This window comes from Phymastichus coffea, unplaced genomic scaffold (assembly GCF_024137745.1).
Source record: "Phymastichus coffea isolate CEN01 unplaced genomic scaffold, Cenicafe_Pcof_1.1 PCOF00029, whole genome shotgun sequence".
NCBI classification, from domain to species: Eukaryota; Metazoa; Arthropoda; class Insecta; order Hymenoptera; family Eulophidae; genus Phymastichus; species Phymastichus coffea.
In genome coordinates, this window is record NW_026706840.1 from 1,224,967 (window position 1) to 1,237,355 (window position 12,389).

General features: G+C 39.8%; 1 protein-coding gene across 2 annotated transcripts in view; it reads right to left on the bottom strand.

The window, feature by feature from the left end:
* Positions 1–12,389, bottom strand: part of LOC131662996 (beta-arrestin-1) — a 254,472-nt gene that overhangs the window by 221,219 nt on the left and 20,864 nt on the right. For both annotated transcript variants that reach the window (XM_058933047.1, XM_058933045.1), the window contains exon 2: positions 10,915–11,096. The gene's annotated coding sequence lies outside the window, so the exon portion shown is untranslated. The remainder of the gene's footprint in view (positions 1–10,914; positions 11,097–12,389) is intronic.

The following is a 12,389-nucleotide window of genomic DNA, read 5'->3' on the forward strand; positions in this document are numbered from 1 at the left end:
ACGAAAGCGGGCGGACACAACGATGGTCTAAGCTTCACTGGTTCGAATTCAATCGCGCGCGTTCCGTCTGCTCGCGTGCCGAATTCCTTAGTTACGAATTTCGTCCCCCCGGCAGGTGCTGCCCTCACAGGCAGCAACTAGGCTAAATAATCAGCGCTAATTTGACGTTTACCGTCACAATGCAAAATGAATAAGTATAGGACATGAGTAAGAATTAGTTTCATTAATAACAGCTGAATAATAACTGTTATTAATAAATAAACAATTAATAATTTATTTAAACAATAAGTTGTATATAAAACAAAAGCAAATGTTATTAACTAATTTAAATATTTCTTTTTATAAAATACTTCCGAAATTAATCAACTATAAAGTTCTATAAAAATTTAATAATTTTCTATTGTAAATATTGTAATATCACGTTAATTAATTTTATTAGTTAATAACTTTTGACGATACGATTCGCGATAATTGTATATTGTATAAAATCAACAAATAACAAATTCTGTAAAGTATCCATGTGTTAAAAGCTTACTATTAATAGTTATTTACTTGTAAATTAAGGAAACTCATTTCTCAAAATTCGCGAATGTCTCTCGAATATTCGATGACATCTCTCCTGTAAAAATAAGCGGGAAAATCTGTGTATAAATACGCCCACCTTTGCACAGGCTAGCATTCACTTCTAGCCTTGCAAGGTGAGCGCATGAGTCTGAATAAACTTGGCTAATACAAAAGTTCTTTCTCTCATTGTGATTAACTGAGCAAGACTGTTCCTTCCTTATACTCGTAATTCGAGCTCGACTTATAGAACATCTCGCTCTATAAGAAACTTGGGCCGAATTATATCCTATCCAAGAAAGACTTTAGCTCTGCTTATGGGATAATTCGCACCATAAGAAACTAGGGCATCGTCTGACTTTCACTGAAACATTGTACTTATTTATATATATTTGATTTATTTATTATTATTAGAGTACATTTGATTTATCTATTTATTTTATCGACAAGTAGAGTAAAATTATCAGAAACAAATTCTTACTCATTAGCTAGATACGAGAGTTTGAATTATTATTATAAGTGATACGAACATCACAACCAGATCCCGAGAAGATACGACCGATATTAGAATATCCAACACCCTGGACTGTCAAACAGGTAAAGCGATTCATGGAAATGACCTCGTGGTATAGATGTTTTATACCCGACTTTACCATGATCGTTGAATCTATAAACCGCCAGACAAAGAATAATGTCCGTTTTTCTTGGGAGGAGGAGCAAGAGCGAGTTTTCACGAGGTTTCAGGAGGTGATGACTTCCGCCCCAATACTGCAATCGCCCGATCCTAACGGTCAATTTATACTGCAAACTGATGCCAGTGACAGTGGGATCGGGGCAGGCCTCACGCAGGATGTCGATGAGGAGGAGCGTGTAATAGAATACGCCAGCGGATCACTCAACAGCGCTGAGAGGAATTATACGGTCTCCGAGAAAGATTGCTTGGCAGTGGTATGGGCTATTGAAAAGTTTCGGCCGTATATTGAGGGGCATCACTTCAGCGTCACCACTGATCATAGTTGCCTAAAATGGCTCCACAATATGAGAAATCCCACGGAAAGACTAGCGCGATGGGCGCTAGCATTGCAAGGCAATATCTTCGATATTGAATATCGAAGGAGGGATCTCAACGTGGTGCTAGACGCATTATCTAGGGCCTATGCGGAGGAGGGGATTGAAGTGAGTGCCATAAATAGTCAGCCGGAGACCACTGACGCCTGGTACTTGCAACAATACCGGGAAGTATGTCAAGACCTACACTCTCACCCTACTTGGAAGGTAGTAGGAGGGAGGCTGTATCATTAGCAGCCTGATGAGGACGGTGAAGGGTCCATGGACAACGATGAAGCGTGGAAGCTTGCGGTGCCTAGGGAGAAAAGGCACCAGGTGCTCCAGGAGGTCCATGATGCTCCTACGGCAGGACATCAAGGACAAGACCGTGCATTCTCCAGGGCTAGGTGCTTGTACTACTGGCCTAAGATGTATGATCAGGTCAGGGAGTACGTAAAGAGTTGCCCGGTATGTCAGCAGTGCAAGGAGGAACAAAGAGCATCTTGCGGGCTGATTGGTCGTTGACAAATGTCACGACCCTGGCAGGTAGTGTCCGGTGATATCACTGGTCCGTTTCCCAAAAGCTCTCGAGGTTTTGAATACATCTTAGTCTTTGTAGACTTATTTACTCGCTGGGTAGAGTGCGTTCCGATACGCAAGCCAATGGGAGGACAATCGCAAGGTAATTACATGAGAGGATTGTCACTAGGTTTGGCGCGTCAGAGGTATTCTTATCGGATAATGGAACCGAATTCAAGAATCAGGAAGTCGATTCATACCTCCAGATGAACGGCATACAGCGCCCCTTGACTCCCGTGTATCATCCCCAAGCGAATCCCACTGAGCGAGTAAACAGGACGCTCAAAACCATGATCACGTCTTACGTGAGCCGTGATCATAAGAGCTGGAACGAACACCTGTCAGATTTCAACTTCGCGTTGAACTCGGCAAGTCATAGCGCCACTGGATATAGTCCTGCGATGCTCATGTTTGGGCGTCAGCCGGTACTTCCTTTGACGTTCAAAAGAACCCAAGATCAGCAGGCCCTTGAATGTTCGGAGGGTCAAGCTGTAGTAGACTGTGCTGAACATATGAAGGAGCTCCCTAATTTATGGGAGAAGGCCAACTCCAAGTCAAAGTAGGAAGCTGCGCGTCAGGCGGCTTATTATGACCGGAAGAGACGACAACCCGAGTTTAAAGTCGGAGATTAAGTTTGGAAAAGGAACAGGATTCTCTCTTCGGCTGCCCAAGGCATTTCAGCCAAATTGGCGCCGAAATACGCCGGTCCGTACGTGATTGAAGAGGTTTGTGGTTCCAACACGTACAGACTAGGCAATCAGCTGGAGATCCTGCCCGAACTCTTCTATACCAAAGACCTTAAGCCGTACTACGGTCCGGGTGATGAAGAGGAAAGCAAGAAAGTCATCGATCCTCGCCAGCCGCAAAGGGAACAACCGTTGGAGGCGAATGAATCCGCGAACGCGTGCGATAATCTGAGGCGGGATTTATCGAGCGAGCGGATCGAATTAGCAGCCCCCACGGCCATAGATAATAATCCCACCGAGACGTCGGATTTGCCGGTATCTGCCCCAACCAAGAGAGGTCGTGGTCGACCTCGAAAGGTCCCAGAGACGGTCACCGGTCAATCAAGAGGCAACAATTCTCCCCTTACAGGAATCTAGAGGGAGAGGTAGGCCTCAAAAGACCGTACCCGTCGTGAAAAGGACGGTTGGGCCGATAAACCCGAACGGTAACCGACGAGGGCCAGGACGTTCCCGCAAGGAATAGCGAGAGAATGCATAACTCGGTGGGATGCGGCGTTTGATAGGGTTTTTCTTCGCGCAGGGAGTTTCATCCGGGAATTTTTGTTTTGACTGTTTCAGATGGTCCGGAGAATCGTCGTGGAAGAGGAGACCTTCGAGGTGGTCACGCAGATGTTATTAGATCTGCAACTGGGCCCTGATGCGACGTAGATAATAGAAGATCTGCGGAGTTTCGCCAGGGTCCAGTTGCAGGGGACCACCCGAAGGGAGCGCAACAACGCATCGGTGGCGGATGTTCTCCGGGACGCATCGTGGGTCTCCCTGAAGACGGCTTCCAGGGACGCTTGAACCCAGACAGAGGACCAGAAAGAGGTCAAACGTTCGAAGTCCACCGTGGACCAGGGGGTGCAGCCCCTTAAGTCCGGCGTACCCCAGACGTCGGACAGTACAAGCCAATGCCCAGGAATCAGGGAAATTTGTGGGGCATCGCACTGGGTCTACAACCACTTCCGTATCCCGGAGCAGCCCACTTTCCTCCTCGAGTTCAGACACGTACGTCTAGGGATCAACGAGGTGGAGAGTGCCTGGCAGTTCGCAAAGGATCTCTAGTCTCAGGTGCAGGAGCACCTGAGACGCTTCATGAACCGCCAGGGTGCAGAAGAACAGCTCATGGGAGTTTGTGCTTAAATAAATTTTCCACTTTATTAGATAACCTCCCCCGTTACAGTATTTATTGATACGTTTTTGTATATATTTTTTGATAAATAAAGATGGATAATTATTCTTTTTCAGGATATTAGTAATTATTTTTAAATTGTTAGAATGAATTTTTTGTCAGCAAGTAAAAACACTCGGTCAACTAAATTTGAAACTATATTATTTGAAACTATATTATTAACTTTTTGATAAATTGTATGTTCTGAGTTAAAATGCAAAATTCTGTCAGTTTATGTTGTTTTTCTAAACCAGTCAAATTCTAATTTATTATTTCTGATCAATTTTAAGTCGAGAAAAGGAATAAAATTATTCATTTCAATTTCAAACGTAAATTGCAGTCTATTATGATAAGAATTGAACGTCTCGATAACTAAATTAATTTTATCTTTCGGAACGCACATCAAAGTATCATCAACACATCTATAGTAGAAAACAGGATTCATTTTATATTTATTTCACAACATGTTCAGGCAGTGTTTCTCTAAGTCTTCCATAACAATGTCAGCCAATAAAGGTGAGATAGCTGAGCCCATCGGGCTTCCAAATATTTGTTCATAATAAATTTTGTTAAAAACAAAATATGCGTTCTTATATAAAAATTTTATACCTTTCGGAATCTCTTCTATTACAAACTCACAATTTTTAATTTGTTCATAACGTTTATCCAATCCCTTTAAAACTAAATCACACGATATGTTTGTAAATAGGGAACTTACATCCAACGATGTTAAAACATGATCGTTTGGAATAAAAATATCTTTCAATTTCTGTTTTAACTGTCCACTGTTTAAAATGTGAGAGCTAGGTTTCTTTATAACTGTTTTAAGTGCACTATATAAGAATTTTGCTAATTTGTGAGTAGGGGTATTAATTGATGAAATTATTGGACCTAGTGGCACGTTTTCTTTATGAATTTTTGGTAATCCATAGCATTTTACTATAGTTGTATCTGTTTGAGTCAAATCATTATTATGCCAATATTTTTTTAGAACGATCACGTTTTAACATTATTGGATGTAAGTTATTTATTCACAAACATATCGTGTGATTTAGTTTTAGAGGGATTGGACAAATGTTATGAACAAATTAAAAATTGTGAGTTTCTAATAGACGAGATTCCGAAAGGTATGAAATTTTTATAGAATAACGCATATTTTGTGTTCAACAAAATTTATTATAAACAAATATTTGGAAGCCCGATGGGCTCACTTATCTCTCCTTTATTGGCTGATATTGTTATGGAAGACTTAGAGAAACATTGCCTGAGCGTGTTGCGGAAAGAATATCAAATTAATCCTGTTTTCTATTACAGATATGTAGATGATGCTTTGATATGCGTTCCGAAAGATGAAAAATGATTTAGTTATCGAGACGTTGAATTCTTATCATAATAGACTACAATTTACGTTTGAAATTGAAATGAATAATTTTATTCCATTTCTTGACTTAAAATTGATCAGAAATAATAATAAATTAGAATTTGACTGGTTTAGGAAAACAACACAAACTGACAGAATTTTGCATTTTAACTCAGAAAATACAATTCATCAAAAAGTTAATATAGTTTCAAATTTAGTTGACCAAGTTTTTTTACTTGCTGACAAAAAATTTCATTCCAACAAATTAAAAATAATTACTAATATCCTGAAAAAGAATAATTATCCATCTTTATTTATCAAAAAACATATGAGGGTGATCCGATAAGTACTTAGCCTACAAAGTAAAACGAAAATTTTGGAAAAGTGGCGTTTTATTTTTCAACATAGTCTCCTTTTAGTTCGATACACTTGGCCCAGCGATGCTCCAACTATTTAACCCGTCTAAAAAATACGTTTCCTCGAGGTCTGAAAAGTAAGCTTCCGTGGCAGCGATTACCTCCTCATTCGACTCAAATTTCTGCCCGGCGAGTGACTTTTTCCAGTTTGGAAACAAAAAAAAGTCGCACGGGGCTAAATCTGGAGAATACGGTGGATGGGGCAGCAGTTCGTAACCTAATTCGACCAATTTGGCCATGGCGACGGCGGAGGTGTGAGTCGCTGCGTTGTCATGGTGGAAGAGCACTTTTTTCTTCACCAAATGGGGCCGTTTTTTCTGTAATTCGACGTCGAATCGGCCCAATAATTCGGCATAGTATAGCCCTATGACCGTTTTGCCCCTCTCCAGGTAGTAGATGTAGATCACACCTTGTGAATCCCAGAAAACGGTGGCCATTACCTTTCTAGCCGATGGGGCAGTCTTCGCCTTCTTCGGAGCACTTTCGCCGGGTAAAGTCCATTGTTTCGACTGTTCCTTGGTCTCTGGTGTATACCAGTGAATCCTTGTTTCGTCGACTGTCACGAAACGACGCAGAAACTCCTTCGGATTGTGCTTAAACAGCGTCAGACATTGCTCTGAAGTTGTCTCACGGTTGCGCTTGTTGTCCGGAACGAGCTAACGCGGCACCCATCGCGCCGATAGCTTTCTCATGTCCAAAATTTCATGCAGGACATGACCTAAGCGGTCTTTTGAGATGCCTACGATCTTAGCTATCTCGCGCACCTTCAATCGTCGATCTGCCACTACGAGATCGTGAATTTTTGTCACGTTATCCTCCGTGGTAGCCGTTTTCGGAGCACCTGGACGTGGCTCTTCAAAAATCGACGTGCGATCACGTTGAAACTCGTTAAACCAATTTTTGACGGTCGCCATCAAAGGAGAAGAGTCACCGTACACAGCATCCAAGCGCTTTTTGATTTCGCTGCGCGATTTCCCTTCCAAAAACAAGAATCGAATCACCGACCGATACTGCTCTTTTTCCATTTTTCAAAAATCAACGGACACACTTGCTTTCACACGCTCTCAAAAATAAGCTACAACTCCGATCCGGGTGAAATCTTGACAGTAACCATCGAGAAGGTTGTACTACGTGATAGAATATTTCTTTTGAGAGAGTGGCGCCATCGAGCAGTGAGGCTAAGTACTTATCGGACCACCCTCGTAATTGCCTTTTGGTTCTTATCGTAATAGTGTTCCTGATATATTGAACGTTTATGTAAAACTATAACCACTTGAAAATAAGAAATTTATTTTATAAAATTTATAAAAGTACTTTCTTTCTTCAATAAATATCTAGGGATAGCGACGAATTCTAGACTCAAATAGGAATTTTACGTAGATTATATAATAAAAAACCAAGATAAATGATTTTTTAATTTTGAAATTACCAATATACTACGAGGGTCGTTTTAAAAGTCCGTGCAAAGTCAGAGAGATGGCGCTACTAGTGGGTATCAAGGTTATTTTTAGTTAGTGGCATATCTTGGAAGAGCACACACCAAGTTTCAGCCAGATCGGCCAATTACTTTGCGTTTTACATTCGTTTCAATCAAAGAAATCGAGTGGTTGTAAAAAAATGTACGAAAAAGAATTTCGTGTATTGATTAAACATTACTTCTTCAAAGGCAAAACGCCTTAGGAGATTAAACAGAAGCTTCATAAACATTATGGTGATTGTGCACCTTTGATTAGAATGGTTTATAAGTGGTTTCAAAATTTTCGGAGTGGCCATATGAGCACAAAAGACGCTGAACGTTCTGGACGCCCTGTTGAGGTTACCACTTCAGAAATCATTGATAAAATCCATGATATGGTGATGGCTGACAGAAGAATGAAGGTGCGTGAGATTGCTAGTACTGTAGGCATCTCGAGCGAACGGGTACATAATACGTATTTTGCACTAACATTTAGACATGAAAAAGCTATCCACTAGATGGGTGCCGCGATTGCTCACGATTGACCAAAAATGAGATCATGTGAAGTGTTGCAAGAATGGTTTGCAGCTGTTCCATCAAAATCCGCAAGACTTTAAGCGTCGTTTCATCACTGTAGATGAAACATAGATACATCACTATTCTCCTGAGACCAAAGAACAGTTTAAACAATGGGTTACCAAGGGGGAATCTGCTCTGAAAAAGGCGAAGACAATTCCTTCGGCCGGGAAGGTTATGGCGACTGTCCTTTTGGGATTCGCAAGGAATAATCTTCATCGACTATCTGGAAAAGGGTAAAACCATTAGAGGCGAATACTATTCATCGTTATTGGATCGTTTGAAAATCGAGAGAAAAACGTTTTGCTAGAGAAACGTCCACGATTGGCCCACAAAAATGTCCTCTTCCACCACGACAATACGCCAGCTCACGCCTCAGCAGTTATGGCCGCAAAACTGATGGAGATAGGGTTCCAACTCGTTTCACATCCCCCCTATTCTCCAGACTTGGCTGTGTCGGAGTACTATTTTTCCCTAATATGAAAAAATGGCTGGTGGGGAAAAGATTTTATTCAAACGAGGAGGTGATTGCAGAAACGAATGCCTATTTTACAGACTTGGACAAATCCTATTATTTGGAAGGGATTAACAAACTAGAGCAGCGTTGGATAAAGTGTATAAGCCTAAAAGGAGACTACGTTGAAAAATAAAAAAGATTTATTAAAAAAAATCAAGCAGTTTTTATTTTTGCACGCACTTTTCAAACGACTCTCATATACGTTGGTCTAGAGTATTGCCACTTATGGAATATTATTGCATATAGATAAGTCTATTTAAATATACTTAGTGGTATTAAAAAAATGCGAAATAAGTTAATTAAAATTCTACTTAAAAAATCTAAGGATTTTCTATTATCATTATCTATTAAGAAACATTTTTTTATGAAGAGAGTATAACGAACGGCATGTAAGTTCGTTATGTCTCTCTCTCCCCAGGAAGCCATCAAATAATAATTATCTATAATAATTAATTATCATGTAAACATGTTTAAATAATTGCAGCGTGGACGTCAGCGAACCGGTAAGTGACGCGATTATAGTTCGATTATCGATATCGACTCGCGGCGCGAACCTCGCGGAGAGGCGAGCCCTTCGAGGAGAGAGAGAGACTAGGGACAAAAAAGTAAGTCTGCTTCCGACCGGCAACGAGCAAGTAACCGGCAACGCGAGCTCGCTAATTACTCGAGAGAGCAATCAGGTTTGATAGCCACACACGTGACAACCATCGACGCTGTTCCCGAAAAGCCCAGCGAACACTCGGTGATAGAAGCAGAGAGAAAAAGCGTAAACGCAAGAAGCGATAACGCGATTAACAAATCCTTTGCAAGCGAGCGCGCCGAGAACTACTTGCGAATCTACTGTAGAGCGACTCGTCAGTTCCAGCATTGTAAGTACCAGTCTGTTAACTTGGCTTCTCTCTCTATGGCTCCCTCCTGCGTTGCTTAAACTGCGTATCCTTATTGATACTTTACCGCATAGTTGATTATTTCTTTTCTGTTTTCGCTCGGCCTACGAATAGGCTTCCGTTACACGCGTACTGTCGCTTCCTCGTTCGAACGGTGCGCGCCAGTTAGCCGTCGCCATTGTGCCTAACCGCTCTTACAGGGCGTGCGCGAGCAAGTTCCTCGCTGCGTAGCGTGTGCGCAGCCTGTCGGCTGCACTGAAATCTGACGCGAGGCTATCCACGCTGCTATTTGTACTGCGCGCGAACTACGCTATTCTATGCTTGTGTTGTGAATAAATGAATTCAATTCACTCCTTTGCTATGTGTCATTTTCCCTCGATTCCTAGTCGTATATGCGATTATACGCTTTAGCTTCTCCTTGGCTGTCGCGCCTTGTCATACGAAAGCTTACGACACTCTCCGCGGGCCAAGTTTTCGACTCGAGAAGGAGGCAACTGAGCTGCTGGACCCAGGACGTTCGGTGCAGGAGTGCCGATCTGCTCTGGAGAGCCATTCATCTACTTTTCCGCGGTTACTTTTATATAGCGTGTCCCGCTCGAGCGAAGCTGAGCAGGAACCCCGTTATAAGAGTTTTAGAGAATTATACCTGCTTGTCTACTAGATTCATAACTTTAAATAGTACAACCAAGAAGCACAGTTATGCATGATGGAAGTAAAACAATTATATTAAAAAGTCATCAATCTGCTGTAACTAAAACATTCTAAAAATTCAACAAGAAAATTAAATCTCACATAGAAAAACACTAAAAACGAAAGTTTCAAAAATATTGTTAAAAATAGATACAAGGGAATAATAATACTCTAGTGGAGAATGGTATTTTTAATAAGAAAGAGTTACTACAAGATTAATTTTAATAGTAACTACAAATTTTAGTTATGAGTTTTAGTTTAAATTATATTTATTATGCCAGACTGCTTAGGGGTATCTGCGTGCATCTCTGTAAATAGTTGTAGGTTATTAAAACGTTTAACCTATTAATGGAAAATAATCATAAACATAATAATAATTTTAATCGCATTATTATTTACTCGTGCAGATTTCATACTCTTTATATAAATAGTTATAGCTTTTGACTGGAAGCGAATTTTTCGACATGCGACTCCTCATTTTTAAGGAAGAAAGGACAAATTTACTTAGAAGGCTTATACGAGAAAATGCCGAGATATGTGTCTTTTTGATATAGAATAATCTCAAAATATTTCATTATAATTAGTTTTCCACAATTTTGATACTTTCCTTATAAGTTTATTAATGATGAATAATAAAAAATATTAATGTCAAATATACGAAGTTATACATAGTAGTCCATCAGTAATTATAACGTGGCACATTTTAGTTCTAACTTAATATGACGCACACTATGAATTGACTTTACATGTTAGATTTGGTTGGATAATGTTTACATTTAAAAAAAATAAATGAATTTATTTTGGAGAAATATATTCAAATATATTCATATATAATATTGGAATTCATCATTGATCAATCTTAATGATTTATTGTGAAAACTGTGTGCTTCAATATCAAAATTTTATAACAACCAAAACATACTTACTAATTTATATCCATCAGATTTTTTCAGATATCCATAACATTCTTAAACTTCGCTAACGTTTTTCTTAGATCTGAAACCATCTTGACGATGTTGAAAGTTGTTTATCCATCTATCATGAGATCTTTATCAAATTTTCCAACATAGTCCGTAATTGGGTTTAATAAGCGATGATTGTAGTGGCTCTAAAAAAAAATTATAAAAAATTTGTTCATAAAACGATGAGAAAGCTTACTAACGTATCTTTGTCGGAAATCGCAAATATTTTGTTCTATCTTTGCTACGCAATTACAAATAAAAGTTACGATCCGGAAGCTAGCTGCAGAATTTCTCAAGATATTTTCTAGATCAAAAATTTGAGTATATAACAGTTCTTGCTCTAACTAAATTCCGCTGATACAATATGAAACTCGCCTATCGGTAAGGATGAGCAAATCTCTAATCTTCAACTCACATAAAAATTCAAAATATTTTATAATCGTGTGGACCAAATTGAAGTTTAGATATTTTATACTGGTATTTAGTTGATTAAGGAACATTAACTAGCTTTGTGACGATAATTCATACATCAACTAACTAAGGAATAGGTGACGAACTGAAAATTGTTTCTAAGTCCGGTTGGTTGACAATAAAAAATTTCAATAAAATGCTGTCTACAAACCATATATTTTATTACTGGAAATGTTCAAAACGGTTGAAAAAGCATGTTGAAAAATTACATTTTTTTATTGTCATGAGTTGGGAAATCTTTGCTATTTAATTCACTCCGTAGTAGAGATAATTGTGAGGATAGGAATAAAATAAGCTAGACAGATATCAGAAAAAGTAGATATATTACTGCTACTGCTATAGCAATGGAATGAGAAAAAGAAAGTGCTCACAATTTACTTATAGCTAGTGGCTACGTGTCAAGTAGAGTTAATTAAATTTGTCGCATGGTTTGCTCTTGTTCGAGTAGTGACACCAAAAAATATTCGTGAGTCTCAGAGCAAAATAAGATTGACCGTCCGGGTTGATACTCGTAGTTCAATAGCGATTAGAATCCGAATTGGTTCTAAAGTTTAGTTTTAACTTTGCTAGTCCCGTTGCCCGATGTGCGTTGCACTCTATGGTCTAATAGTTTCGTCAAACGCTTATGGCGAAGGATTTCGGGAGATTTAAGCCACGAACGTGAAACACCTCCGCCACAATGCCTGGTGACTCGTTTTCCCCACTATGTGATAAGGGCACCAGACCGCTGTTCCTTGGTTACAGCGATCGTCCGGAATAGAGTCAGAAATCGGCTCGTAGGTCTGGTTGTCCGCTGTGTGACTGTGCAGAGCGAACAAGGGACTGGTCTGTCGCCGTTAACTTTTTCAAGCCGCTCCAATGATCAATGGTCGTTCCCTGTCCTCTCAATATCCTGAGAATGCTAGCAGCTCAGAAAGTAACTTCTCGTCTCCGGTTGAGGGTTCCATAGAATTAACGCGTACAGTTAC